General features: G+C 38.8%; 1 pseudogene; it reads right to left on the reverse strand.

Moving 5' to 3' along the window:
- Positions 1 to 4,690: 4,690 nt before the first annotated feature.
- Positions 4,691 to 5,838, reverse strand: LOC102838633 (annotated as a pseudogene).
- Positions 5,839 to 6,703: the final 865 nt, after the last annotated feature.

Raw genomic sequence — 6,703 nt, forward strand, 5'->3', positions numbered from 1 at the left:
TATTGTTAAGTACCACTCTGTGAGTTCTGAATCATAGTGACCCTGTATAAGGTCTCCAAAGAAAAGCTGATGGATCTGAACTACCAACCTAGTAGTTAGCAGTCCAGTGCTTATCCTACAGCACTACACCAGGATTCATTTTGTATTGGGGCAGAACTTACTTAAGGTCGAACCATAGAATACCACTCTGGTAGCGTAGTGGTTATGAATCAGGCTGCTAATGTCAGGGTCAGCAGTTCGAAACTGCCAGCTGTTCTGCAGGAAAAAGATGAGGCTTTCTGCTCCCATAAAGATTTACAGCCTCGGAAAGCCTGTACAGGGTCGGTATGGGTCGGAACAGACTCCATGGCACATTACCACCACCACCACATAGAGTACCACAGAGTATATCTCAGTCCTGCTATGGCATTGTAGGATAAGCACTGGACTGCTAATCACAACAAGGTCAACAGTTCAAACCCACCAGCTGCTCCTTGGAAATCCTGTACAGGGTCACTATGAGTGGTAATTTACTCATTGGCACTTTAAAACAACAACATCAACACAATATATACAGACACACTGGAACTTGTTCACGTTCATGAAATGCATCGTTTTGATTATAAGGCCTAGGAATGTAAGGGCCTAGGAAACTTGAATATTGTGGGAGAAGAGACAAACAGGCTCATTTATTTACTAAGGGAACTGAAAATCCAATCTGAGAACTGAATTATGATTAGCACAGATTCCCAGTTCAGTAAATGGAGGAGGCAAATATGTTTCATAGTCATTAAGTTTTCAGAAGCTACATGCATTGAAATATTAATATTGCTTATCGTTTAGAGTACCTGTGATTAACAAAAGCTCTTTAAATATCTGTATGACACAACACTTCATCCTATGTTTCAAATAATTCCAGAAGTGTTGCTCAAGAGCCCAATATATTTCTCTGAGAATTCACAAAAATTTGCTCCGCTGGAGGTGCAACTGACATCGAAGCAGGTTTTCTCTATTCAGAGTCAACAGTTCTTTTTCAGAGAAATGCCTGCTGTCTTTGCTCAGTCGGGCTCTGAGCCTGTGCTCCTCATGATTAGGGGTAACTAGCTTCTATAACAGCATGCTCAGTTGTATTTCTTTTTGCTCTTTATCAGTTATGAAGTCATAAAGCCACTTTCTGATAGCTCTGTAACTTGGAAGAGGTCACATTTATATTTCTCAGTTTGAGTGGAAGAGGGATTCTGCCCTCTTAAGTCATTCTTGTTTTTATTCCTGGTCAGATTTCCCCTCTGCTAAACACAGCTGGCAAAAGTCCACAGAGCTGAAAACTACTTGGTCATATTAAGAAAGAGAAGATGCTTTCTGTAGCAGTCAGTGTTCTGATTTTCATCTTCCCTATTGGAAAAATAAATCCCAGTTGTGGTGAAGGAGGAGAAACTATAGAAATCATAACAATAACTTGAGCTTGTATAACTTAGTTCATACAATCTTATAACTGATTTGCTTAAAATGCCATGTATCTGCTTTCTGAAGTGTGAACATTCAAGCTTCTGAATTAGACTATTCTCCTTGTACATTAAGAAGATCTGGCAGCATAGTGGTTACTATTCGGACTGATAATCTCAAGGTCAGCAGTTCGAAACTACCAGCTGTTCTGTGGGAAAAAGATGTAGCTTTGTGTTTCTGGAAAAATTTACAGCCTTGGGAACCCTATGCAGAGTCATTATGAGTGGGAATCCACTCCACGGCACATCCCCACCACCACCTTTTGAGTTAGAATATCCATGGGGTAAAATGTTGAAATCAGCGTTATTCATATATTCTACACCATATGTTTCTTCAAACAAAAATATTCAGAATTTCTGCTTCTCAATTTCTTAATTGTCTGCAAGTCCAAATTCTTTGACACAAAATGTAAAGTAAATTGAAAGCTCATTCCACTACCTTTTTAAACAAATAAATTACATTCACTTTTGTTTAAAGTTTTTATTGTGAATTGAGTGATAGTTTACATGGGAGAACATTATTTCATTGCAATAATTAAAATCTCCTCCATGCAGTATTTGCAATTACCTCTTTTTTGTTGTTGTTGATTTTTTTGGGATGTACACAAAACACTCAGGAATATATAATAATTTAAACAATGAAAGGGCACATTCTGCAAACCTGCTTCCTGGCTGCCAGCACCAAGTCTTTTTCTTTCCAGGAGTTTAGAGTCCTTGGTTGCTCTATTTCTCCATGTTCTCATCTCTGCCTCCATCTTTGGTGTTGCTGCTTCTCTGGATAGGGTCCCACATTCTGGTCTTCTCCCCTGATGGTACTAGGGTCCTCTGTTCCTGGACTGTAAGATGAACTATTCCCCTGTTTTTATTACAAAAATACTGCCTTTACAATTGTGACAGTTGCAATTAGTCGTGACAATTACTCACTATTGAATCATGAGAATCTTATCCCCATCTCTTTTCACAAGACCTGTCTATACAAGATAAAAACTACCCAGTGGGGACTCTACCTTACCCCACATACTCTTAAACTGAACTCCTCTTGAAAACTTGCAAGCCAGTCATTTCATGCCTTCATTGCACCCTCATTTTAGGTAGCCAAAGTCTAAGTTGCCCATCACTAACAACCCTGTATACAGTGGGATAGCACTGATATTTGACATGAAGACTCCTAACCTCTCAGTTGGTATTTTGAGCTACTACATTCTTAATATAGGTCAAGTTCATCAAATTGTAGCAATTTACACTTGTTTCCTTTATCATTATATTTTTTTTATCTTCCTCTAGTACATTCACTTTTTTATTTAATAAAAGCTAAAATAGCATTTAATCATATTCAAGTCTGTATTCTAGCAGCTTTAGAAATGTTAGCATCATTTTCATGGAAACATTACTATTATTTGCATTATGTAGATGAAGAAAGGAAAGTAGAGGAAGAAAATTAATGAGGAACCAATTTAGCAAGTCTATCCTCTAAGCAATATGGTTTAAGAGAAGCTTTCAACTCACCACCAGATATTTTATTTCCCTAAATACCCCAATTTGAATGTATAGGTTTTTGTCAAACATGCTAGATGTGGGTCTTTGGAATTTATTATTATTATTATTATTCCATCTTAGGTTTATATAGTTTCCCCTATTCTGACCTGACAAACCTCTGTTCTTTCTTTGATACCAAGTTAAAATGCTTTTCCCTTGAAAAACTTTCTTCAGTTTCTCTTTTGCTTTTGACTTAATTTCTCCCTTCCTTGAAAGAGAAAAGCTTGACCTCATCTCTTCATCTTTCACAGAATAATATTTTAAATAAGGAAAATGACTCCTGTTTGTCTTTAGGGCTGATTGATGGTGAGGAAATGACTTAAGAACCACAGAGTAAAATATCATTATATGATGAATTAAAGAAGGATGAAACATAACATTTATTGAGAGATTAACACATACTAGACATTATTCTGAGTGCTTTTTTTTTTTTTTTTTTCCATAGAGGAGCATATTGCTCCCTCATAAACCCTATGCATTGGGTATTAGTGTTGTACCTTTTTATACAGTTGAGGAAACTGAAGAATAATAACTTTAAGAACTAGGATTTGAAACCAGACAATCTGATTTTAAAGAATAAAAGTTCATCCAAATATTATATATGTGCCCATTAAAAAGGAAAATAATCACAATGGAGCCAATGTTTGTGTGTTACAGTTATATTTCATTCCACTTGTTCCTAGTATGGATACTGACTGCACAATGTACTTCACCAGTCAAGTCATCACAAGGGGAAAACAGAACAGCAGAACTCAATGTGTGTGTATGTATGTATTCTTTTATTCTGTTAAAGTTGAATGAGAATGGGTATATTAAGTTGGTGGCCTTCCTATATATAGAATTTTATTAAAAGTATAGGTTAAAGGCAAATAGGCAGCACTATGAGCTCTGGTAGCATGGTGGGTACGAATTGGGCTGCGAACCTCAGTGTCAGCAGTTTGAAACTACCAGCTGTTCTGCAGGAGAAAGATGAGGCTTTCTGCTCCCGTAAAGATTTACAGCCTCAAAAACCCTGTACAGAGTCGCTATGAGTTGGAACCGACTCCACAGCACATAACAACAACAATGAGAATTTTGGAGCCATTTTCATCACGGTAAGTAATGGAGATTCTTTTCTCTGCTGATTACCATATGCACTTCCTTAAAACAGAGAGTTAATTTATTTATTTATCTAATACAGTACATCCATTGATCTTTATTTGATTTGACAACATCTGCATTATTAAAAGACAGGTAACAAACTTTGCACTTCTATTAAATCTGACAACTGAAATTCTCTAGTCTAGAATCAGAAGTCATAAGCTGAGGGGGAGGAAAGAATAAAAGCATCCCATACAGACACGCCTGGTAAGTGTCACTGTGTCTGTAGGTGAGGCCCACAGTGTGCAACGCAAAAGACAAATGGAGGAGACATAGCACAATGAATTTACTGTGCCAACAGCTTCCCCTTTCATGGGATGGAGAGGTGACAAAGAGGGGAGTGAAAACAGAGGTAGAGAAAGAATGGCTTCTCCATTTCAAAATGGTAATAAAAATGTTTAAATCATGGCACTAGGATACCTTGGAAGAAAAGAACACTTAAACCAGAGTGGGTTCATTGCATAATTCTTTAGTAATATGTACAATTTTCAAGTAATGGAGGGGCTTGGAGAAGACCTTTACCTTCAATGGGGCTATATGGTTTTCTTCTCTCCCTCTGGAGCTTGATGGGTTTCAGCATTACAGGGCCACTTTTCCGTGTACTTTCAAGGGAACTATCCCCTTATTCTTGAAACACCCTCTATAAATGAATCGTCAAGAATTTTGTCTCGATACAACCAGTATGGTAACCCTCTTGTGGCTAAAATGAGCCCTCCTTTCTGTAGCCTTATACGAGGCTCTTCCATAAAAGGGTTTTGTAAAGAAGGTTTTGATTCCTTTATTCACAGGACAGCAGGCTCCACTGTAATTTTCTGTTACTTTGTAGTGAACACTTCTAACTCTCTTAACTGCTTTATATTTCAGCTGTTCTATTTGTTTAAAGTTCTTCCATCTACTTCCCAAATCATAAGGAAAAGCAAAGAGTTCATCTAGTTGATAATACTGAATTCGATCTTTAGCCTTCTCTTCAATCCATGATTCAATAGAAGTTTTGTTTCTGAGAATTATTTTCATCTGGATAAAAAACAGCATTCCAACAGCTATGGTTGTTCTGATAGCTAATCCCAAGGCAAACAAAGTGGCAGCAAAGGGAGCTAATCCAAAAAGAGCATCCCTCTGGGCTGCGTTCAGGTCAATCTTGACCGTGTTCTACCCAAAGGAGAGGCGATTGTAAAGCTGTGTGTACAAAGTCAGAATGAAAACAAAAGCAGCAGGAACACAGCCCAGTGGGGCTAGAAGGAGAAACAGTGGGAACTAAGCCTGATTTCTGAAGCCACAACAGTTGCTGATCCAAGGACAGTGATGGTTCATCTTCATCACACATCTAGTGCACTTTCTTCAGTGTTGTGAGCAGAGTGCTTTGTACACCTGACAGACTTTACAATACTGCAGATACATGATATCCTGAGAAATTTCCTGTTTCCCTCTTAGAGGGACAAAGCCAGGTCTTACAAACATGGCATTGAAGTAATTATAAAGAATCATGATAGTCCAGTTTATCAACATGATAATTCACTCTTTCTCCAGTTTTATGTAAGGTCCAATACCACAACACAGAGTCGTTCACGGCCACTGTAGAACATATCACTATTAACACCAAGGGCTATGAGGGGCCCCAGTGACACAGTGTCTTTAATGCTTGGAGATTTTCAAACTTGATAACTGAGCAGAATACACCCATTTTGGTGTGGAAAGATTCCTTCCTATTTTTAAAGAAAGATTTCCTTTTTATGGGCACACATTTCCAGGTGCCATGAATCCTGTAAACGCAGGCTATATCATCTTCATTGTTAACCACTGAAAGCTCTTCATCTTAACTAGGAGAAACCAGTGACTTGGTCTGAAACTCAATCTTAGTCTCGTCCCTGGTGCCCGCTCTTCAGCCACTGCATTTATGAGGTGGCCTGGGCTCACCCAGAACAGATTTTCTCCGCTTGAGATAATTCTGTTTTAGCTCCCTCAATCCTGGGCAGGAGGAGAAAGGAGATCTTGGTTGCTAGAGGCTCATGCTGTGAATTCCTCTGCTGCGCCCTCAAAGCGACTCTCCTGCTCAGTACCCGCGGGCAGCCTCGGTCCCAGCCACTCGTAAATTTATTTTAAAATGAATAAATAGAAAATTAAGCTTTGAAGAGAAATATGTAAATTTAAGGGTAAGTATAATATCGGACTTCTGGTTGCCGGTTAATGCGGTAAACTGCAATGTCTGTTTGGGCCTTTAAGGCCGGCAGTTCTAACTCACCAGCTGCTCCTTGGAAACCCTGTACAGGGGCGCTGTGAGTCGAACCGACTCCACGGCACATAACAGCAACAACATAATAAATGTATACAGCAGTCCAACCGAGTAGAGAGGTACATACTTGTAACTTTCATATCACAACTACTGAAGTAGTTTATTGACAGAAATCTAATAGAAGACAGGAGTAAGCATTTTTCTGGAGCTAAGGAGTCCTGTTGTGGCGCTGTGCATTAATGCGCCAGACTGCAAAGCCGTTTGAACTGCAAGGTCGGTGGTTCAAGCTCACTAGTTGCTCCTTGGAAACCCTATA

The sequence above is a fragment of the Chrysochloris asiatica genome, unplaced genomic scaffold (assembly GCF_000296735.1).
Source record: "Chrysochloris asiatica unplaced genomic scaffold, ChrAsi1.0 scaffold00005, whole genome shotgun sequence".
NCBI classification, from domain to species: domain Eukaryota; kingdom Metazoa; phylum Chordata; class Mammalia; order Afrosoricida; family Chrysochloridae; genus Chrysochloris; species Chrysochloris asiatica.